The following is a 23,214-nucleotide window of genomic DNA, read 5'->3' as shown; positions in this document are numbered from 1 at the left end:
ATCATGAGTTCAAAGCCAGCCTCAGCAATGGTGAGGCGCTAAGCAACTCAGTGAGACCCTGTCTCTAAAGAAAATACAAAATAGGGCTGGGGATGTGGCTCAGTGGTCAAATGCCCCTGAGTTCAATCCCTGGTGCCAAGAAAAAAAAAAAAAAGAAATAGCCCACCCCTTTACTGGACAGCTTTCCTCTGTTGACTTCAAGAAGTGGAAAAATGAGTAGAAACAGCCAAGTTTATGAAGGCAGGGTCCGATTAATAAGAGGCGTCTCTTGTGATGTTTTGTTTACCTATATGATCAAAGGAGTTAGCACTGACCCTTTGCCAGAAATCAGTGAACAAAGTCCAGCAAAGTTACAAATAAGAGCACAAGGAGCGATGGCTTGGTCACTGCTGATAAAGTTCTTTACCTATCCTCGGATTCTTCTTAGTTGCTGTCCCCAAGGTATGTCTTTTTCTGTAAGGCAAAGGACCTAAAGAATTCTATTCTTGAACTAGGTCCCAGCTGTCAGTTTTCCAGCTTATTCCAAAATTATGAAAATCCAATGCATTTTCTGAAAATGTAATGAGTTCCTGTTCTGTGTGCTGAGGCCAGGTAGCTCAGAGATCCTTGGAAAGGGAAAGGGAGGTAAAATACTTTGTCCTAGTGGTGACTTTTTTCCTCCTGGAGTAGGTTGCACTTGCCCTGTGGAATGAGAAGGAACATCAGATGCGTCCATCAGTCCTGTTTGGCCTTAACAAGATCCCACTGGTCAGGTTCCTTTGAGCCTTGGAAACATTGCCCAGTCCTGAAGGGAACCCTGCTGGAGAACCCAGCCAGGGCCCAAAGGGGGGCTGCTCTGTCTGTGCTTCAGAATACCAGTTATTACACTTGACCACTGCTTGACTTTGGGCAAGTTATTTAACCTCTCTAAGCCTCAGCTTTTCCACTTGAAAATGGACACGGGAATAGGAACTGTTTCACTGAGTTCTTACAGAGATTGAATGGGTTAACGTATGCACTACCTGAGGTTAGTAAATACTCACTAACTATTGCTACTCTTAAGTCTTTGCCTTATACCGGGTTCCTTCTGAGCTATGTGTCATCCTGTAAGTAGGTAAGGCACAAAGCCTCTTGGGTACCCTAAAAGAAATGAGGCCACTGCTAATCAAAATCAGCCAGTGAGCAAATGTTAATTGTAAGAAAGACCAGAAAGGTCTCTTGTTATCTCTTGGGCTTCTACTATTACATTGATTAACTGTGAGCCAGGAAAAAAATGAGGAGAAAAAAAAAAAAGAAATGTTTGTGCTCCAATAGCTCAACCAACTTGTGGATCTGAGGAGTCTGGGCAGGGAAGGACTGTGAGAATGTGAAAGTGTGGCTAGAGCTCAGCAGAGTCCATCTTATGGGCTTCGGGCAGCCACTGTGAGTCTTTTGTCTGAAAGGGATCCTGGAGCTGTCTTTTCCCTGCATTAGGAAAGGATCATGCCCTTCAGTCTTCTGCTATTAAGTGAAATACACAATCCCCTTGAAGCACCTCTTTTGGGACAGGAGGGATATCAAGGTTCCATGAGACTTTTATAACAAGTATATGGTAAAGTCCTTTAGTGGCTAGGAATCTAGATGTTTGTGAGATAAGGCTTACTAAAAAGCTGGAACACATTCAAAATTCCAAGGACTGGAGAAGTGCTAGCTTCAAAGTCTCAGCCCCAGAACTCCTGGGATGGGCTCTATAGGAACTCCCCTTTCCATTCCAAGTTGCAAGTGCAGCCCAAGAGTTCGACCTTGATGTGGGACTCAAGAAGTCTCTCAAGTTCAAAAACCTAGGGGAATCTCTGAAAACAGACCTTGTCCAGATCCTTTACGCAGGGCTCCAGTAAAAGTTCTGGAGGAGAAAAAGCTTATCGCTACCGAGCACAGATTTGTTTTATAAAGAAATGAAGGAGATGTGGACCAGAAAACAGTATTACTCGGGAGCTCCCTCTACTGGCTCCTTGAAAGAAATCCCATAACGTCTTACCCTGTGGGTATTAATTTGAAGCCTCTGAGCATCTTGACCTTGGTACATTGAAGCCCCGAGAAAATAAGATGTGCTGAGCCACCAGGAAGATGAAACTCTGGTTTCTTCTGCCTCCTGCATAATTTCACTAATGTTTGCTGGGTGCCAACACGGTGCTAAGTACTTCCTTTGTATTGAGCTCATGGCAGGGCTTGACCAATGAGACAGCTGAGATCTGAAGAGATTGAATAAGCTCCTGGCATCACAGGAGACTAGTAGAACCCTTAGTGACCCTTGTCACTCTTAGGATTCGCCTAAGCAAGAACTCAAGAGAAGCAAGAATCAAGGAGCATCATGAGACTAGAAGTGGAACTTGTTCACGGTACAGAATAGAAATCATTGTACTGGCTCTGAGATGGCTCCATAAGCTTTTCAGCCCTGCTGTAAAAAGAAATCAGCCCAAGAGGCAGTGAATTGGATGGCAGTGCCTCTCCATTCTGTGTTCTCACTGTGAAACCAGCATAGTGACTAAAAAGAAGTTCCATTATGGAGGTGAGACCTCTAAATTTGTGGAGCATGTTCACACCTACTTTTTCAAAAATAAAATTCTGTGAGGTAGATAGGGAGGGTAGCAGTACATGCATTTTATGGCTTTGGAACTCAAGATATTGAGTGGCATGTTCCAGGTTTGATTAGGAGCCAATGGCAGCATTAAGAACAGACCTGTGACTCAGTATAAGTTGTCTTTCTGGCTGGTGTTGGTTGGAATTGAGGTCTAAGTTGGCCTTCTTAATTACAGAAAATAAAGGTTTTGAAACCACTCCTTTATTTTACAAACAGATCCTTTTCTGAGTTGCTTTTTGCTATTTGGGGTTAGCTCATAATTAAGCTCCCTTCATATTGAGCTGTTTGAGAGTTAGAAATTTTACACCACTTGTCTTTTAAAAACTGGTCTGTTAGATAACGTTTTAGTTATCTAGGTCCTGGGAGAACCCCATATATTACTCCAATTCTCCTGTACCATGGGAAAATGTAAACCTTCAGCTCACCCAGGAGAACCTCAAAGCCTTTCCATATTGGTTCTTCCTTGGATTTTGAGATTTGGGTAAGTCACAAGATTCCTATTCCTGCTTTGGATGGGATGCTGTACCCTAATTTCACTGTCAGCATGCCTCTAAATCTGACAATCTGTCACAATGTGACAGTGGCTAAAAATATTAAACCCAGTTCCTCTACCCCCAACTCAGGATCTCCCATTAGCGGCCCCTTTCTCTGTAGATATGATGCTGTCATAACGGGATCAGAATGATATCTGACGTTAATAACAGAGATAACAGGAGCAAGTTTTCATAATGCCTTCTGAGTGTCTGGTTGAGTTGTCATTGACTTAAACAGAGTGACTGGGTTAGAAACATTTGTCCGTGATGTAACCTTGGCCCTTGGCTGCCAGAGGAAGCAACTGTTTCTGGTTTGACCTGTTAGCACTACAAACTCCAGTTTGTCAAAAATGCAACTCTTTGATCAATAGTTGGTCTAGACCTGCCAACTGGGAGTAAGCTCCTATTTGGCCATTGGCTGGTAAAGCTGACCAGCCTTGGTGGTAACCTTGATCATCTGCCCCTTTTGTGTTCTTCCCATCCCCATGAAGCCAAAATGATGCCGCTGAAGGAGGGGAGGGGAAGGCCTGGGACTCAGTGCTCACAGGGAGCTAACTGCCAGATTGCTGATACTGTATCCCTTTCCTCTTGCTTGTTGTAGGAGCGCCAAAGACCAAGAGGAGACCAGATGAGTTTTCAAAGCAGTCCTCACACACCCAGGATACATGTCATCTTTTGCCTCGTGCTTTCTGCAATGTTGCTGCTCACGTTCATCTTCCTATTAACCCTTGCCATGATAACCCCTTCCTGATCACCGCCTTGCCTCCATCTGCCACCCATTCAGCTCTTTCTCTGAGGTGCCCCTCCGGTGGGAAATGGCTTTGATCTTTGGCAAGCTCCCTTTTTGAGTTGTACCCCAATGGCTGTCATTAGTTTCCCTTTCTTCTATCTCCTCCTCGTGCCAGACTTGGCCAACATTCAGGTAAACTGCAGCAAATTCCCCAAATGAAGTTTCAAGACACACTGCCTGAGCAGTCACACTCAATGAAGGGACCCAAGGTATATCTGAGTGTGATGTCATTGAAACCAGATGGAAAGACCAGAAATCCCATAATCCCAGTCAGATAGAGTGAAAGAGCTTACTCGTGACTGTTTGGACTGATTAAGAACGTGGGGGTAGGGAGGAGGAGAAAGAGAAAGATCCTCAGAATTTGCCCCTGAATACAGGATGGAATCATCTAGATTTTTTTTTCCTTCAATTAAATTTGCATTTCATTCTACCACATTGCAATGGCTTCACTCTAGACATTTTCATTTGGGACCCAAGGCTTTTCTTCATGGGTCCTGAGCCACAGGCTCCTGGATGGTGAGGTAAGTGACATTAGCCAGCACTGTCTTGGGTATTTTGCAGTGATCTCAGAAACCCAGTGCTGATGAGTTGGAACCGCCGTCGAGGCCCTAGGAGTTATCCTCTCTTGCTCCCTATTGACCTGAAGGCCCTGCAGGACTCCCCAGCCCAGCCCAGCCCAGCTATAATTGTTAGTCCCACCCCACTATGTTCAAAACAAAATAAACCCTGAGGATTGGCCAAGTCAGGATTTGTTGAGCTCCTAGTGCTCTTTTTTTTAAAAATTTTAAATCACTAGAAAGAGAACGGTTGAAACCCCCCTCAAATAGAAAGCACACCTTCCCTCTTTTTCCACATCCTGCAAGCTAGAACTGATGGAAGAGGCTAGGTTTTGAAGGTATTTCTTGTGGCAAGATTAAGATTCAATTCACTATTTCATTCATGGCCTTGCCAAGAAGGACAGAGGAAAAAAAAAAAAACTGGGCAGTCCCAAGCAGGTACATTAGTGGATTCTTCCCCTGTCTTCCACACCCTCCTTGCATTTATGGAATCGGCATTTCAGAAATGCAATCCTCATTCTTTACTCTTGGCCTATCAGACAGCGATTCCAGCTTGGTAGACCAGCAGCTAATTTAGCAAAGCTGCTTTAATAGTGACTGGGCATAAAATTTTGCCACTTCATATCCAATAGGCCCCCATGAATTTGTGATTCAGCTGTCTCTGCCTGCCGAATTCACATGGGGAAACACAACTGTCCATCAACCTCAAGATTAAGGCTAAAGTCGTACAGGTATCTCCAAGCATCCCTTGGCGTGTTCTCTCCTCCCTGTGGTCCATGCTTTCCGAGCTCTAACACCCTGCTGTTTATCCTCTAGGTATGCTGGCTTCCTGGGCCCCCATCCCTTTTGTCCCCTCAGCCTCTGCCTGCTGTCATGTGCTTGCTCTGGCTTCCCTGTCGCTGCTCAGATCCTCACCATGAAACCTACTCTAGGTATTCCTGGGTAGCCCTCCCCTAGTCCTCCTTCTCCCAAATGTGCCTTTCTTTGGCAAGGCAGGCGAAAACCTTCATCTGGTCCTCCAAGGTGTCCAGTAGTTAGGTTATCTGGGGCAGGGGAGTACTTGAAAGAGCTTGTCCCTTGAAAATGGAATTATCCAAAGAGCAGGTATTGTCTTAACTATTCTGAAGCTGAACAAGGTAATTTCAGGTGAACAGAGAGTTGAGACTTTTGAGTGTTGGTGGTAAGAGAAAAAGGGGGGGATGGAATGTGTCACTCTCCTCCAGCATCCAGGTAGTCCTTAAATCTTCCACCCTCAGACTTCCATATATGCTGGCTTCTAAGAAGTGTTTCCCAAGACTGAGTATACCTCTTGATCAGGGTAAGTGGTGAAAACATGTATTTAACAGGGGAAGGGGACCGTGGAATAGCTCGTATTATGCATGCTGTGGTTTATCTGCCCCCACTGGGCTAATGGCTCAGCCTCTGAAGTTTTTGAAATCAGGAAAATGATCAGGGATGCCAGTTTCTAAAGGAGTGAATGAGAACTCAGGTGGTTTGCCAACTCAAGGTGCAGATTTGCTCTTCTCATCTTAAGATAGCCTTCTGTTCATGACTTCTCTCTGGTGCCACCCAAGGGGCTTCCTTCCTTGGTGGGGGTAGGAACGTACTTTATTGCAGCAGCCTGAACGGACAGAAAATTCACAACATCTCCACCTTCAGTTGGCTGGTTTCAGGCAAACCCTTAAGTTTTGGAAGAAGCTGAACTAGCTGGAGCCTTCCATGAAATAAAACAAAGGGGAGTCTTCTCACACAGATCTCTCTTACAGGGAGTGGAGGAAGTGGGGTGGTGTCTGGTTGGCTAAAGGTCTCCTTAGTGAGAATCAGTTTCATTATTCAGGTTAATGCCAAGAAAGTCCAAGACACCTCCAACTCCAAGTGTTGGAGCCTAGAACTTGAATACTGAAGATGAGAGATTAGAGTAGAGCAAATGCATGATAAGAGGTGTGGACATGAGTGTGGAAGCGATGCAGACAAGAATTCAATCTGATTCCTAGTTTTACAACTCCAAGTTCTAAGGCTTTTAGAGAGTCAAACTTTCAGGTCTCCTTCTCCTCCTTTTGAAAATGGGTAAAGTGATAACTAATGGTTTTGGAGTGATTTCTGTGCTCCCTGATTCCATGGGACAGAATTATTATAACATTATTATAACAACACCCATAGAATTGCCTTAAGAATTAAATAAGGTCGTTTATGTTAAGGCCCCCAGCAGAGTGTCTGGTTTCTTCTCTCTCCCCTTTCCTTAAACCAAAATAGTTCTGCTCCCTAAAGAAGACCCCTGTAGGCAAAGAGGAATCCCCTCTTTCATGGACTTCCTCCTAATAGTCTCCCTGGGACTGATATTCTGGGAGCTGGGTTATTTTTTTTTTTCCTCCTCCAAACACAGTTCTCTACCTACTGGCATTTTTCCCGTTTGGAGACAACAAACCCGAGCAGAACATTTCTTGGCTTCATTTGACCCTGAAGGAGAAAAGACTAAGTTCTTTTTAAAGGCCACCTGACAGCCAGCCTTTTCCCTTTGCCCACAGACCCTCTGGGGAGAGCATTAGGGGAAATGAGTCCTCTTCTAACATGCCTGGGATGTCCAGGGAAGAGTTGGCATTGCATAAGGTGGTTTTCATCTTGGACAGGTTTCACATCAGTCAATTAATTCCCCAAGGTTTTAGTTGGACTGCACAGACAGGAATTGGGCATCGTAGTCATCAGCAAATGGTGGTGGGACAGCTTGGAAAGCCAAGGTCACCACCTCCAGCCCAGCCACCAAAGGATCTGACAGAGAAGTAGGAGAAATGGACATACTGGCCACAGAGGACAAACTTTCTGCAAATGACTCTGCTGTGCTTCCTAGCCCTGCTCACTGAATGTAACCAGCAGCTTTAATACTGTCACAAGACAGGAAGGAGGCAAAGAAGCTCCTTCTTCTGGGAGAGGGGAGAGGAGTCATGGAGTCTACCAGGTGGGCCAGGGTTAGATTAGCATAATTTTGGCTGCTGCTGTCAAAGTTCTAATATGTGTAGCCTGAACACATTCCCAACTATTCCCAACTCTATCTTATTGAGGATTTCCAGAAAGCCATTAGGGATCTTACATGAATCTATAGTGGTCTCTGCGCCAGACACAATAGCACCAGACCACCACATACAGCACAGAAAGCAGATAACATTATTCTGGATTGCCTCTCCTTTCTATAGTGTATGTAGTCCACACAGAAACTATAGTTTTTGTGAATGTGCCCACATGAATGAATTTATACTTATGCACACCTACTCTAACATCTAAAAACATGACTACTCTCTGCTTTTTAAAACATGCTTAACCTGACATTCTCATTAATCCAAGAAAACTTCATTGAAACATTCCCAGCATTTCCTGTCTGCCTGGTCACATCTGATGACCCCATGTGATAAGCCATCTTCAACACAGAACAAGAGGGCTGCCTCCCTCTCATTGACATTTCTCCTGACTGCCTGCCTCCCAACTGCAGCAACTTTCTCGCATGCATGCGTACATGTATTTGTAGAGCTAAAAATGAACAGCTGCTCATGGGCTGCCAGAGGGTGTCCTCCATTCTTAGCTGATGTCCTCTGTCTCCCTTTAGTAGGCATGGCTTAAGCCACAGACAGAAATTGAAGGTACTGAACAGGCTTAAGCTTAAAAGAAATTCTCTAAGGCAAGTTACAAAGGTGCAGAGGCCTGAGGAGGGAGATGACAGAGTCTGAGCTCCAAGATCATTCTTTCCTAGGCCTTGTGCCCCAAATCCTCATGGTAACCTCTGGATAATTGGTGATTGGCACCCAGGGAAATGTCAGTTAAGGTTAAGGAGATAAATCATGCATCCAGCCACATCTGCAAATAGCTCCCTGTTTCCCAGTTTCCTCTCCTCTCAGGGCACAGGTTACGCCTGGTGGATCTGGGATACTCTGTACATTTGAGGAAGGTGATTTATGTGCGTGTAATTCTATTGGGATCTTTCAATCTGCAAGAATTCTTCCCAACTCCATCAATCAATAACCCTTTGTCATGCTGAGGTGTGGCATTTCTCCTGCTGAACACCTCCGATTCAGATATGCACCACACACCCTGGCACACACGTACACACAGAGACTGTCACCCTCATGAAAGGAGCTCCATTCGAATTGGTTTAAAAATAGCACTCATCCAAAGAGCTCATTTTTCAGGGACCTTATTTTAGGAAGAAAAAAAAAATCTCCTGTTCTTTCAGAGGGAGAAAGGGTAAACAGTCACCACGCCTTAAAAAGTCCTGCTGGAGACAGCGTTTGCAGTCTTTGTTGAATTTTCTCCTCCTCCTATCATTGAACGAAAGTTGTCTATTCGCTAATTCCCTGCCTGCTAGGTATTTATAAAGGTGGGTTTCTTCCTCGGTGGCAAGCACAGGGGAAACTGCAGCAGCAAGCCCCGACCCTCCCCTCTGGGTGCTCCCACGCCAGCAGTCTCCTTGGAGGCTGGTGGATTTGTGAATCAGCTGCCCCCTCCCGCCACACAGGGGAGCCCCCAAACGGCTGCTGGCCATTTGCAAAAGGCTGTGTGTATGTGTGTCTTAATTGCAGGCTTATTTGTTCCTGTTCTGGGAGTCTGTCCGTCTCTCTGTAACTCAGATCATTGCTCTCTGGGAAGCTGTAGCTGGCTGATTCCGTGGGAGACCAAGCAGGATGCGTGGGCGCAGGAAACAGAAGAGGGGAAAGAAGTAGGGAGGGAGAAAAAGGGAGCAGGAGAGGGAGCGGGAGCTGTAGAATCTTTTATTTGCGTCACTCGAGGAGCTGGGGCTATCTGCCCGACAAACACACAGAATTAATCCGAGTTATAGCCATAGCTGTCTCTGCTACAGTGGCCAGATGCGAAAGGGCGGGGAAAGGACTCGCGCCGGAGTCTGTGCACCGCGGAGTTTGCTTTGGGCGGAGGGGCGTGGGGGGGATTTGGGGAGGGGGCTGTCCTGCTGGGCCCGCCCCTCCGGGCCCAGCACGCTGGGTGCAGACTAGGCTGCAGCCTCCTCTGCAGCTGCCCAGCCCAAGCCTAGGGTGGCGCCCGCCTCGGCCGCCTCGCCTGCTCAGTGGCTGCGCCGAACACAAAGCGCTGTCTCTGAGCAGAAGCCTCTTCTCCGCTAAACCAGACCCACCAAAGAGGAGAATCTGCACGTGACGTCAGTAGCTGATGACTGACGCAGGCTGGCAAAGGAGACTCAAGGCGGCTGCTCCGCGCTGTCTTCTTGAGTCTATTTTCTCCAACCCCCTCGTAGTGAATTACTAGAACGCAAAACACACACAGAGACACACATATGCAGCTTTCAAAATATACATTTCCAAAGGCGGTGTGTTGCAAACACCACGCGATTTAGCAAAGCGTGGGTGGGAAACGTGGGAAGGGTACGGACGATTTTTTTCCTCCTCATTTGGGAATCTCCATCGTGGATAGCATTAGACTCTAGAGCTTTCCTGGGAAGCTTCTCTGGGAAAGGGGCAAAGCACCCCCTCTTTCCCAGGATGTAAGGAATCTGTTCAATGGAGACATGCAGCTCTAAGAATACAACCACTCCAACGCCTTCTGCTCGGGGAGACTGCGAGGAGCTTGCAACAGGCAGAGGCAGACGGGAGTTAATGGGAGGGAGGGAGAATATAAGAAATATTTGTGCATTTTTCTGCTTTGAAAAACATTCTCTGCAGTAATGCAAGTGAGTCTGTCGGTGCAGAAGAAAGTGGGGAGGGGGTGCCGAATGCACTCTTAATGTTTTGGACGCAACGTTCCAGCGAAATGCCTTTGTGTGTGGAGGTTTTTTCAGCACTTGCTAAAAATAGCATCAGGGTTTGATCGTGTTCCAGAAATAGACCGAGGGCTGTACTGGGATAAAAAGCCAGCGCGGGTGGAAGAAAACCTGGACATCACCGCATTCCCCCCCCCAACTATGTCTGGAAATTAATTGTTGGATTTTTCCTTTCCTCTCTCCTCTCTTCATCCACTTTCTCTTCCCTCCCCCTATGTTTCTCTTTCTCTCTCTTAAGGAGTTCCCGTTTGGGTAAGTAATATTATGTCATGTGCATGCCGCAGACTGTAAGTATGAGCTGACGCTTACTTTGTGCATGCTCTGGGGTTCTTTTTTTGGCTGCCTTTTTACTTCTTTCTAAAGAGGAGAATGAAACTGAGTAGGGGGTTAAGGTGTAGTTATATGTGTGTGTGTATATATGTATATAATGAGTTTGGGGCTGCATGCAAAGGAAATGAGAGAGGGAATTCTTGCAGAGCCGGGAATCACCCTGACAAATCTCTGAATCAATAGCTGCTGCAACTCTCTCTCTCGTTATGGGTCGGCGCTGTTGAGCTCGGTTCTCTCGACTGCCCCCTCCCCTCCCATTTTCTCTGTCTTAAAGGGTGACCAGACAGGACTTAATGGGCCATTTCTCTGCGATATTAATGGAGACTGTGCAATATACAAAATTGCGTGGGGCTGGGGCATTATAGAGATGGGGAAATCCCTGTCCATTTGACAAACCTCCCCGCTCGCTCCAGTCCGGAAACCCAAGGCCCAAGATCTGTTCTGGGTTTGGCCCAGGATTCGGTCGCTGTCCACGGAAGATAGGTGCTGAAAAATCCTTGGTCCTTAGCTAGTTCAGTTCTGAGCACCAGGGGGCGGGGTTGGAGCCAGCCTCTGTTTAGCCCCGCCCTGGATGCTGAAGAGGAAAACGGAGAGGAGAGGGTTAAGGATGTTCAAAGGGGATAGTCGTGACTTCGGTGAGAGCTTTGGGGAAAGGAGGGGTGAGTGGGAAGGAAAGGGGGAAAAAATTTAAAGGAGAGGGAACGAAGTGTTAGATTCGAGGATGATCCAAGGCCCAGCGCTCCAGGAATGGAAGGCCAGTGGCTCACCGTCTTTCCCTGCAGAGGCTGGCTACTCTCTGGGTCTCCATTCTCAGGCTCCCACACCTTCCCGCCAGCGGGTTTGAAAGACTTCTTCCTGATGATGGTGACTCAAAATAAGAGGCTATAGGTTGCTTTATTCGTCTGCTCCCACTTCATGCCCCCCCCACACTCCCACATTCTGCAATTTCTGGGAGGTGTGTAAGGGTGTGTAATGGCATTTTTCTGATGATTCCCACTTACTTCACATCCTAGTCATAGGAGCCCTAAATGACTTGGTGAAATGAGTGAATTAGAAGCCAAAGCACAGTTTTACTGGTGCCATGCGCAGAGAATCCAGGCTTGGGAACATCGCTGAGCGCCTGAAAGCCAAAGGGTTGCAAACCAGCTGCAAGGGAAATTGGGAAGGGGTGTTCTCCAAGATGACCCATCAACTCCCAGAGATTGTGGGCTTGACCCCGAGTGAGATTCATTGCAATCAGCTCCAGACACCGTCCAAACCTGTAGTCAGACAGGTGAGGAGAGAGGAAGGTTATTGGAGGCAAGAGGGGGGACGAATATCACGCGCACACAGACATTCATACCGATTAACTCCTCGGAGGGGGATAATAAAAGTGCATCCTCAAGCTGGTCCACAAGGGTGGGCTGTAGATGGAGGGAAAAAATGAAGAACTCTTAACAGGTCTGCAGTAAACTTGTGTGCACGCAGGGATTTTATACATATATAATGTTTAAAAAAAAAAAAACTCAGGCCAGCGGAGTATCTGTGGGGGGGGAGCAGCGTTCATAAGAAAAAGAAAGGGAAACCAGATTCTCTCTGCTCCACCTGACAACAGTCCCTAATTTAGTGACCTCACCTCCACTCAGGGCAACTGAGTTGCAGCTTTAGGGGGCAAATAGTGTGGGTCGAGTTATCTTTAGCTCAGAAGCAGACCCTCTCTGGAAAGGTGCCCTTGCTGAGGTTGAGTATTCAGTCAACTCATAATAGTAACAAGAGCTGTAACTGATGTTGTGGAGAATAACATAAATAATGCTGCAACCCACACTTTGTCTTGACAATTCAGCTCAAACCAGAGCTGCCCGCAGTCTCTCGGCCCACCCCTACCCCTAGATCTCCTTGTCATTCAACTGGACCTACTAGCTCACTCTCCCAAGCCTCGCCCCCCTCAGCCCCACAAGTTGCGTGGTTATGTTTACAAATTCTGCCACTTTGCGAAAGAAATAGCAGGGGGTGGGGGGAGCGGCCGGGTGGAGAAGAGAGGTAGCGGGCTGAAGCACTTAGAACACGTGGAGCGGTGTTGGTGGTAATGGGGTTTCCAAAAGTCATGAAAAGGGCGGAGGGGCGCCCCATGTCCTTATTTCCCTCCACCCCGCTCTCCCCCTCCCATGCCCAATTGCTTGGCACAATGCACAAGTTTACCCCCCGAACTGGATCCTATTAAATAATTCAATGGCAGCGGTGTAATTTTGGTTGGAACCAGCACGGATCCCCAAGTCGTGACTGCAAAAAGTGAGTAATGCGCGCTGGCTGCGTCATGGCTCTAGTCACAGTTCATTCCGAACTGAGAAGGAATCGTGACTTCGCCTGGAGACGTCCCCTACATGGGAGACGTGGGGGGGTGCAAACCTGGGGGGACGGGGGTGGGGGGGAAGACCTATCCAATGAAAACCGCTGCCAGGGGGGCATTTGAACTCCGCTGCTCGCTGTCTCGCTTTCCCCTCGCTGCCCCGCGCACCTGTCTTCCCCCCCTCTCAGCCAGCGCTCTCTCTGGCGCGCTCGCTCGCTCCGGCTACCCGACGAGTCCTCAACAAGTTGGAGGAAGGCAGGAACGCAGGGGTTAAGCTCGAGAAACCGCAATTACCAAGATCGTGACCCTCCCACACAGTACAGTAACTTATATACTTACCTGGAAGAGCCCGCTTTGCCGCTGGGCAAACACCCGTGGGGGGGCGGGGCGGGGCGGGAGGGGAGCGGGCCGGCCGAAGAGGGCTCCTTCAAGCTGGCTGCAGTGCAGACCGGACCGCCGCGCTCCCTTGGCCCCAGGACCGAGGTAAGGAGAAGGGGGACGGAGTACTGGCCGGCTGGTGGTCCGCAGGCTCACTGATCGGCTAAGCAGAACTTTTTTTTCCCCAGTTGCCCGGCGCCGTAGCGGCCGCGGGCACAGATTGGAGAGCCCCCTCTGGCGAGGCTGGCGCGCCGACGCTGGGAGGGTGTGTGCTTGCGTCTGTCCGTCGCTGAGCCAAGCCGAGGGGATGCAGTGGGAGGGTGGGTGGGTCGCAGAGCTGCTGGAGGGTGATGGATGGGCGGAGGGGGTGGGCCGACAGAGACTTGTAGACTGCTACTCCATCGCCTAGAGACGTTTTCAACGGGCGTGCTGGGCAAGGGCGTGAGCGTGCGCGCGCGCCCGCCCGCACGTCGATTCCAGTGTGACCAAAAAAAAAAAAAAAACCCACAAATATGGTACTTTACCCCCTAAGTTCTTGCTATATTTGCAGTATCCCATCCTAGCTTAGGTTTTCCCCTACTGGGGCATATACTACTGCGGAGGGAAACAGTCAAATGTCCCTTTGCTCAACCCTTCTTAGACACTAATTTGGGGGGGGGGAAGACGAGGGGGGAGGGCGGCGCTACACTGAAAAGAAGAGAGCAACCCTTCAAAGTTTTGGATGTATAGAATGGGGGAGGAAGTCTAGAGAAAAGGAGGGGAAAGGAAAGGAGGGGGAGTGGGGGAAAGAAATCATCCTCCCTTCTCTCTTGCCTTCCTCCCCTCCTCTCTCCTTCCTCCTGCAGACACTAGAATCTCCCCTAGCTGTGAGAGCTGGCAATGACCGGCTCTCCCTTGTTGTTTCCCCCAACATTCTGCAGAATGGGTAGGGAGGGGGGGTTGCAGCAGGAAAAGGGCACCTGAGGCAAATGGGCCATTAGACACCCAGGATCTGGCCAGGTTTCAGGGAGGGTGCTAGGGAAGAGCTTCGCCATTCTTTTTGAGCATTCAGAACTTCCTTTTTTGGGGGGGGGGATTCTCATTTTTCTAGAAATAAGCGGACTAGAGTGGAATTTGGGTTTATTTTATGATCATCTCTGCCTGTCATTTTCCGTCTGGATCTTCTGGTTTGGGTCCCGTTGGGAGAGGTCTCTTTCTTGAGCCCCTTTTTCCCAATATGTCGCGCTATTTCCTTCACTTGGATAGGAATGGGGGGGGGGTCCTGGCCAGCTTTTTTGCAACAACAATATTTTAACGTGTTCCAGTCTAGGTTTTGTTGAATAATTAGAAATGGAAATATTTTTTTCTCCCTCCCCCTTCTGAAAAAAAAAAAGGAAATGTGAGCTCTTTTCTGATTGGTGAGTGACGATTTTAGTCCACACCAATGAGATGGCGGCCTCGTCTGTATTTATTTAGTGCTCTGGGGGAGTTTTTCTCTTTACGCAGCGCCTGTAGTCACGGCTGGAACCTCTGCTGGGGACTGAGAGGGATAAGAGGGGATTCGGGGGGAATCCGAACTGTACCTGTTCAGAGATCCGCGACCTTGCAGCCAGGGCTGGCAGAACCCTGATAGGAGAATGGGGTGATAGGACAGACAGACAGGGAGGCTCGGAGTGTTGGGGCGACGAGAAAGGGGTGGAGGCTGGGCTCCGGGATCCGGGGTCCCCCTCCGATCTCCCCTTCTCATCCTCCACACACCTCTTTCGTGGCTGGGCCGGGCTGAGTTGGGGGATCTTGAACGGTCTGGAAAAATAGAGAGACAGGTCGAGAGGCTAGAGGAAGGGCGCGCGGCGCGCAGGGTGGGGAGGCTGAGCCGCGATGGAGCGCGCTGGGGAGACCCAGCCTGCTCGGCTCCGGGGTTCGGAGACATCCTGGGCTGAAGGCGGCGGCGGCGGCGGACCGAAGAAGCCGGCAGACTCTGCCCTTCGCGAATCTTTTTGCGGTCTGGGCTTGCTGTACATAACTCAATAGCCGGAAGCCCTTACCCCAAAAAGCATTCGCGGAGGGCTCACTCATCGAGAAGACCGCAGCCACCAGCGATCGCCGAAGCCCGCACCTTCCCGAAGCGGCTGAGTCCGAGACCTCCTCAGCCTGTCCCCCATTTTCCACGGAAGAATCAGTTCATTTCCTCCTGTCCTTTCTGCGCTCCCCGAGGCTTTGGTCACCCGCTCTCCCTTGGCGAGGGTCCCCCACCCCCAACTTTTTAATCGACTTTGTATCATAGGGGGAATTGGAGCGGGTGGGGTGCGTGTGCTTTCAGAGAAGTGGGACGAAGCCAAAATACAATAAAAGTTTACAGAAGTTGTGTCGTTCCCCCACCCCCCGCCCACACCCCGAGTAACCCCATTCACACACTGCAAAAAAGGGACCTGGTCGTAGGGCCAAGTCAATACCTGGGATATGAATCATTTTAGGACATTCTGTGGTCATTTTTTACCCCAATGATCCGACTCTGCACTAGGGGGTTGAGGAAGCCCTTGAGGGAGGGGCAGAAGGCACTCTCCATCCTGTGTCCCTTTGCGCGGGACCCGGAGGTGAGGAGAACCGTGGTGAATCCGGTAGCTCCGAAAAAGAGGGAAAACACCCAGGCACCGCCCGCTCCCGGGAGTCTTCCTCCCGCGCCCGCTTCCAACCGGATTTGAGGCGTTTTGCAGGCTGGGGTCCCCATCTCCTCTTTTTCAAAACTATAAAGCATGGAAGGGGGTAAAACAGGAGAAAACTGGGGACACCCCTCCCCCCCGCAGGCAGGAAGCTTTTGAGAGCTGCCGTTGTACCTCAGCAGCTTACAGTAGCAGCAGCAGCCCCATCCTGGCCTCTCTAGGCGCCCGGTCCTGGGGAGGGAGGCAAAGCTTCAGAGTGGGGAGACTCCATGGGTCCCCCCTCCTCCCCTCCACTCATTGCAGTCGTGACCACTTCGCTTACAAGTGGCACAAATCAGGCCTTCGCCACGTTTTGAGCCCCGTGCCCTTCGCCAACTGAGAACACTGCTAGACGCCCTTGCCCTTAGGGACTGGGCCAGAAGGACACACAGACACACACGAGTGCCCACAGGGATGGAATAGATGAGAGGATGGGTCTAGGATACGAGAGTCCAAGACCTGAGGGCCGAGAAGCATCACACTTTCGGGGAGGGCCTGAAATTTCCCCCAAATCCTAACCATCCTTCATCCAACAAACTAAACGCCCACCATCATCCTCCTGTCAGTTAGTAGAACACCCGACTGTATCCTCTCCGGAGTAAGTAAAGGGTTCCGGAGTGTGAGAGTGCTGGACAGAGGCAATCTGTACTACCTCAGCCCTTGAGAAGGCAGCAAAGGCGAGAACACCGAGCTCCAGGGCTAAATCACAGTCCCCCTCCCCAGATAAAGGAGAGTTTGCCTCCGGGGATGCATTTTTTAAGAGAGTAAAAGAGTCCCTAAAATCTGCACCGGAGATGGAGCAAAAGAAAAAGGTCTGGGGGATTTTCCTCCTGCCTCTCACCTGGGGCCGTCTGTGGAGCGATAGCTCTACAGAAGGTGAGACAGAAAAGCCACGTCAGATTAAAAATAGCTTCACCCTGTGTCCCTTCCACTCCTCTTTTGTCTTTTGCTACTTATACCCCCCTCCTCTCCCTAGCCAGAAAGCCCTTCTTCCTCCAAAAGCCTAACGCTTTACCAGATTTGGGAGAGAGGTGACCTAAGCGAAGTCAACTTGCACAGAAGGGGTTGAGCAGCCTCAGCGCAGGCTTCGGGGGGGGGGGGGTTCCTGTGCCCCTAGCCCCCCCACCTCTCCAACCAAGGCTAGGTGCGGGGCGGGGGCTCCAGGGCCCTGGAGCACCCTCCCGAAGCGGGCGTCGTGCGGCACTGGAGCGAGCCCTCGCCTCGCCTGCCTCAGCCAGGCAACTGTTGCTGGCTGGAAGAAGCTAGTTGCTGCTGCTGCTGCTGCTGCTCAGGCAGCTGCTGGGGCGGCTGTGCGCCTGGGGCTGGGGTTGCTCACTTTTGACTGGGGCTGGGGGCTTGCGCAGAGGGGGTCTCTCGCTCTCGTGGGCTGGGAGCAAAGGACCCCTTCCCCTTTTTCTTTCTCAATAAGTGAAAATCGGTTACTTTTGGTAGCTTCTTGTCTTTTCCTTCCCTTCTTAGGGTGGTTACGTCAGCCTGAGGCTAGTGGGAGCTGATCCCCCCCCCCCCGCCCTTTTCTCCCCATTTTGCTTTTGCTGAGGTTGAAAGACAAGCCCATGGGGGGGGGCAGTTAGCTCTTTGAGTCCTTAGACTGCTAATGCGCACCCCCTCCCGGAAAAAGCTGCCTCGTCCAGTGAGCCAGGGGCCTGATGGAAACTTCCAGGCACTTGCCTCTGGAGTTCATATAGGAGATGGGGTACCCCCCCACCCAGGATCCCTCCCCACCCCAAACTACTTTCTCCAAACTACTTCTGGGGAGGACTATTGCAGAAGCCACTGGGGAAACCTGGTCCCCCTGACCCAGCCAACTAGCATAACTTCTGCCTGTGTTAAAAATCAGGACCAGCCATTGTGGCTAGAGCTAGAGAAGCGTGAAGAAGCCACAGAGAGGTAGAGGCCACAGAGGGCCCTGCTAGGCGCTTGCTGTTTCTGCATGCCCTCTTTCTCAGGCCCACTTCAGCTGCTCCCTATATGTGCTGTCCCCCTCTGCCTACCCACTCCCCAAATCTGGACTAGCTTCATTCCCTTTGTCCAAGCCTGTTGTCCCTTCTGTCCTCTCACCAGAACCTGTGGTTGCTCTAAGAGCCTCTGCCTAGCTTATCTTGGGTTGGAGGCAAAAGCAGGGATTGTTTAAATGGAGTTCATCATAGGCAGACTTGCTGCCATCTCATACTAGGACCCTCTTCTCTGTGGCAGGGACTTTTCAAACTGGAGGGCTTTGTCACATCTCTGAAAAGTTCTCCTCTGCATCAGCACCCCCTCTTGGCCCAGATGCACCCTCCTGCCCTTTTTATTCCCTTCAGCCTCCTCTGCCTTGATTTCCTGCAAAACGTCCCATCTCCCACTCTCTCCCCTTCACCAGAGGCTGCAGGGTAACCCTGCCCATCTTTTTAAACTTTCAGGTGGCCAAACCTCTCCTAATGCCCAGAGGTCTACAAAGGGAGAATGTCTCCGAGATCCCAGAAGCTGAAGAGTTTGGAAGAATTAGCTCAGGAGTCGCCGGTGAGTACAGCCCCTTGGCTTGGGCAGCTTCAAGGGGCCTCTGCATACGCTCCCTACCTGTTGGTGAGACACAGGGAAGCCAGAGATCTAGCATTTGGGGACTGTCCTGGAAGGCTTAGCCCTTGGCAAACTAAGGCACCCATCACAGAAGTTACCAGGAAGAACATGGTACGGCATAGTCTGGGTTCACTTCCTGTTCTGTCCCTTAAACGGGACTTGGCTTTAGATGTTCCAAAGCTCTCCAAACCCCAGTGGAGGGTCACAGGCCTGACCCAGTGGAGTCCACTGTTCCCTCTCCACCTTTACTTCCTGGGACATTTTTGGCCTCCCAGGGAGGGACAAAGATAAAGGGTCTTTTGCTGAGCTGAATTTCTCTGAGGATACCAAACTGTTGAGCTTTGTCTGTTTAACTGGAGTTCAGCATAGGCTAGATAAGGCAAGTTTAGGCTATTGATTTTTTTTTTTTTTTTTGAGGCATAAGGCATTAAACTCTAAATACATTTACATTTTCGGTTAACCAGCAAAATCCTTGCTACAGAGCTTTTGTTTAATTGCATTTCTGAGCTTCGGAGTGATTCTGCAATTCTCATGGGGGGGGGAGGGTGAGTTCAGAGTTTGGCAGAGAATTTTGAAACTCCAGGGCTGTTAGATTTGTGAGGAAGGAAGAAACTTTGCTAATTCTTGGATGTCATGCCAGTTAGATACAGAAAACTGCCAGGAATCTGACAGGGAAGCCCAGGCTCAGGGCAGAAGAGAAGCAACGTACACTGAAAACTTCAGATTATTGTACCACAGACTTATTTACTATAGCAATTAAGTGATTGCCACATGGATTTTTTGAGCTTTTTGCACTTCGAGAATAGAACTCAAATAATAAGTAGATGAACTGGAATCCTGTTTAATTCCCACCCTGCAAAGTAAAGATGAGATAGTTGGTGGCTCCTAACTTCTCTTGAGCCCTGCTTCCAAGTGCAAGGATCTGAAATGCACAGCATCTGTTTGGGGCAATAGGGTTTTAACTCCAAGAGATTAAGATCTCCCCCTCCTCCCCTTATTGATATTTCAGTTGCACTGTGAGAAAAAATCTAAGAAAATAATGTTGGGGAGGGGTAAGTTTCTTGCCTGAAGGGTAATCTTTTAAAATTATGTTTGAAAAATCTATTGATGGTTAAACTTCAAACTTAGATACAATACGTAGCATGAAAAAGCTGGAAAGAATTATAGATTATATACATATATCTAGTTGCTTCATTTTATAAATTAAAAAAACAGGTTCACAGAGGTTAAGTGATTTTACCAAGGTCACACAGTTGGGGGCCTAACTCACATTATTTATTGTCTACTCTGGGTTCTTTTTTTGTTCACTAAATATTTCCTATCACTACCAGATAACAGAGAAAAGATATAAGCACAATCTAGGTTGTAGAAACAGAATCCCTTCCAGAATGACTTGCATGCAGAGTGCCAGGTTCCAAGAAGAGTTTACAGAAAGTTTCTTCTGCTAGCAATCCACATGCTGGGGGTATCAATAGAAGGTTAGGTACTGCTCTTGCCTGTCCCCTAGATAGGTCCTAGGCCTCAGGGTTTCCATGTTACCTTTTATCTGCTGAGGAAATCATTGGCACAAGAAATTTGCTGTGTCATAGAACCCCAGTGTTGGGCTCTTTCCGAAACCTCTGCCAGCACGAGGCAGCTCCATGGTCCTAGGTCCCTCTCTCTCATTCCTCTCCTCTGGTGGCAAGTTGGTCTTCATCCTTCTTGCTTGCTGGGCTCAACTGTGAGCTACTAAGAGGGTAGGAAGACCAAGTTGGAATTCTCCCAGCACCTCCCTCCTAAGCAGGAAAGCCCTTGGGAGCTGTCACTCCAAGGGAGGTCTGTTGCCTCTTCATCCCTCAGGTATTCTCTGGAGAATGCTGTGGGTCCCCGCTGCAGATCTAGCTGCTTGCCCGTGGTCAGTTTTAAGATTTATTGCCAACCCTTAGTTCTAACTTCACTCTTCCAGCCTGACGCATTTCCACCCCTGACAGCCATGCAGATGCTGTACTATTGCGTCCCCAGTATGGGGGAATAGTGGCCGTGCTGCATCGACTGTCACAGATAGGTAATTCTGGTGGCCTTTTTCATCCACTCTCCGGCCCTTTACATCCCTCCCCCTCCTCTGGGAGATGACCTTCTGACAATGTCCAAGTAGGAGATAAGATTCATTTCTCTGCTTAAAAGGAAACGGAATGGGAGGAAGAAAAAAAGAAATGGGTAAAGAGATGAATAGATTAAACAGCAAAACAAAAGAGACTACAAGGGAAAGAATTAGAGGAGCCGACACCATCCCCCTCTGACTGCTTGGGTTTATGAAGAAGCATCTAGACCTCAGTTTCTCCATCTCTAAGTTAGGTGCTATGGAGCTCAGACTTCTTCTATTCAGGCATTTATCTATCCAACAAATGTTGACCATTTATGAACAAATGTTTACTGAATCTGATGCTATATATCAGGCCTTATTGTAGGCGTTGGAGATATAAAACCACCTTGGTCCAGCAGAATTTTGAGGAGAAGATCCATCTTTTAGATTAAGTGTTCTTGACAAAGTTTGGCAGTTTGGTAGAAGGAAGAGAGGTTTGTCTTGGAGCTGGACAGTCTAAGGTCACAAGATCAGGGCTCCTAGCAAAGATGGATTTCCTTGGGTGATTTTGACCACAAGGCAAAAATCACAGCCAGACAAGGCCAGGGATGCCTGGGCTGCTCAATGACCAGCCCAGTTCTGGCCCTCTGAGGCCGGTAGACTCCACGTAGCAGATCAAAGGGCTTTATGACAGGCAGTTCTGTTGAAGTCTTTCATAAAGGAGAAAATAGAAGTCTTCAAGGTTCAACATAGACACAGAGAGGTGAGTGGGCAAAGGTGTCGCACGAGTTCTGAATCTTTCAGAGTGTTTTCCTCCTCTACCTCTGTACCTCAAATTCTTCCTTGAAATGAAGAAGACCTGAGCTTTTCAATCAGGCCACGGGGGCACTTAGTAGTGGCTTTAGTACCAGGCAGATGCTAATGCAAGCTTGTACTTTGGGGGGAATTAGATCCTCTTATTCTGTACTTCCAAGGTGGACAGCCAGTGGAAGTCACTGCTGGGAGGTGACCCCGGAAGCAAAGTGATCCACCTTGGAAAGGGCCAGAGGAGGATATGAAATTGTGTCAGATTATAGGAGGACAGGTTTAGGAAGATCCATACAAACACAAACTGGTCCTTTTCATTGTCTCCATTTCCTCATCTGTGAAATGGGGATAATACTAACACCTCCACCGTGACATTCTGACAAGGACTAAGTGAGATTGTGCATGAAAGGGGTTTTGTACCTAGTCAATGCTCAGTAAATGCTAGCTGTTATTATTATTATTGTTGTTGTTGTTGTTACGGTTGGGAATTTTTCCCTGCCTGGCACATACAGCAATGTCACACAAGGCTTAGATCATACAATCAGCAGCCATAGGACAAGAGCTATTCCCGGAGTGACAGATAAAAGATAATCTTTTCTAGAAGCATCTGTCCATTTGCCCCATAGCCTGCCAGTGGCCAGGATTACCAGGCCAGGAGCAAATCAGAAGAGATGATAGGGAAATCTTTTTTCCTACCTTATGTGTTCCTACACGAAGATTATCTCTTTCTAGTTTCATTCCCCTTTAATGCCTTGCTTTCGTGTTTTTCTAAAAAAATCTTTTGAATTTAATCACAGTTGTTTTCTCAACTCTCTTCAATTTTTTTTTTAATTTTTGATCAGGAGGAAAAGGGATTCACCTAAGATTCTTGCCATTCACCTTTTACTTTTAGCTTATATCTAATACTAAGTATTCAGGTTAGGACATTACCGCCAAGGAAAGAATAAGGGGAAAATAGAAGGGCAAGAATAGGTAACACTCTTTGCTGTCTTAAATAACGATTTCTTTCTTTCTCATGTGTATTTCATTTTCCTTTTTCCAATCTCACTTTTCAATATCTTAAAAACCTTTTTGTCTTTTTTTATGACCCCCTATCTCTCCCCATAAATTTTGTTCTTCTCCTTTTGGTCCACTTCACTTGTCCTAGCAGACTATTTTATTTATTTTTTTATATATGTCTGAATGTCTTGGCTGTAAACTTCAGTAGTGATTATAGGAAGATGAGGCCATTCCAAAGAAAAGGAAGACCTATTTGTTTATTTGTTTGTTTGTTTATTTAGTTTAATTTTCATAGAAATTAGAGACTTCCCCATGTACCTTTCCACCTTTTTTTTTTTTTTTTTTTTTTGTGGTACTGGGGATTGAACCCAGGGATGCCATACCACTGAACTGCCTCCCCAGCCCCTTTTTTTTCCATTTTATTTTTTAATTTTAAGACAGGGTCTCACAAAGTTGCTGAGGCTGGCCTCAAACTTGCAATCCTTCTGCCGCAGCCTCCTGAGTAGCTGGGATTGTATAGTTGTGCACCACCAGGCTTATTTTTCTATTATTAAACTCACAGCAGCCTAGCCATTACCTTTACTTGATATCTTTTCTTTGTTTTTCTTTTTTAAAAAAAAATCATAAATGGAAGTTAGTGGTCCGGGGGCATGTCAAACACAGCCTAGAGGATTGCCAACTCATGCCTGCAGCCTTCAGAGGAGGAGGATAGTCTAACTTAAGGAAGCTGTGGGCCCTTATAGTCGAGAGAATGGGCACTTGAGACCAGTGAGGCAGGTGCTGCATTTGGCAACGGCACACCGTT

The 23,214-nt window shown here is 48.3% G+C and overlaps 2 long non-coding RNA genes across 9 annotated transcripts in view; one reads left to right on the top strand and one right to left on the bottom strand.

The window, feature by feature from the left end:
• LOC144377050 (uncharacterized) overlaps positions 1 to 23,214 on the top strand; it is a 105,607-nt gene that overhangs the window by 8,580 nt on the left and 73,813 nt on the right. The window contains exons 2-3 of one of the 4 annotated variants that reach the window (XR_013437612.1): positions 10,491 to 10,504; positions 18,385 to 18,484. This is a non-coding gene — a long non-coding RNA (uncharacterized LOC144377050). Of the gene's footprint in view, positions 1 to 10,249; positions 10,505 to 13,303; positions 13,392 to 18,384; positions 18,485 to 23,214 lie in introns of those variants that run through there. The other 3 variants (XR_013437610.1, XR_013437611.1, XR_013437613.1) reach the window with 3 other exon arrangements.
• LOC110598624 (uncharacterized) lies at positions 9,217 to 12,967 on the bottom strand. Of its 5 annotated transcripts, none has more exons than XR_005733537.2 (3): positions 11,350 to 12,967; positions 10,979 to 11,156; positions 9,217 to 9,737 (listed from the first exon to the last, which is right to left on the bottom strand). It is a non-coding gene; the product is annotated as an uncharacterized LOC110598624 (long non-coding RNA). The 5 variants fall into 5 exon arrangements; XR_005733539.2 differs by lacking the exon at positions 9,217 to 9,737 and adding an exon at positions 9,771 to 9,985; XR_013437615.1 differs by lacking the exon at positions 9,217 to 9,737 and having other exon boundaries at positions 9,771 to 11,156; positions 11,350 to 11,437; positions 11,584 to 12,967.

Source organism: Ictidomys tridecemlineatus, chromosome 4, assembly GCF_052094955.1.
Source record: "Ictidomys tridecemlineatus isolate mIctTri1 chromosome 4, mIctTri1.hap1, whole genome shotgun sequence".
Taxonomy (NCBI): Eukaryota; Metazoa; Chordata; class Mammalia; order Rodentia; family Sciuridae; genus Ictidomys; species Ictidomys tridecemlineatus.
The sequence above is the reverse complement of the archived record's forward strand: the minus strand, read 5'-3'. Positions and strand labels throughout refer to the sequence as shown.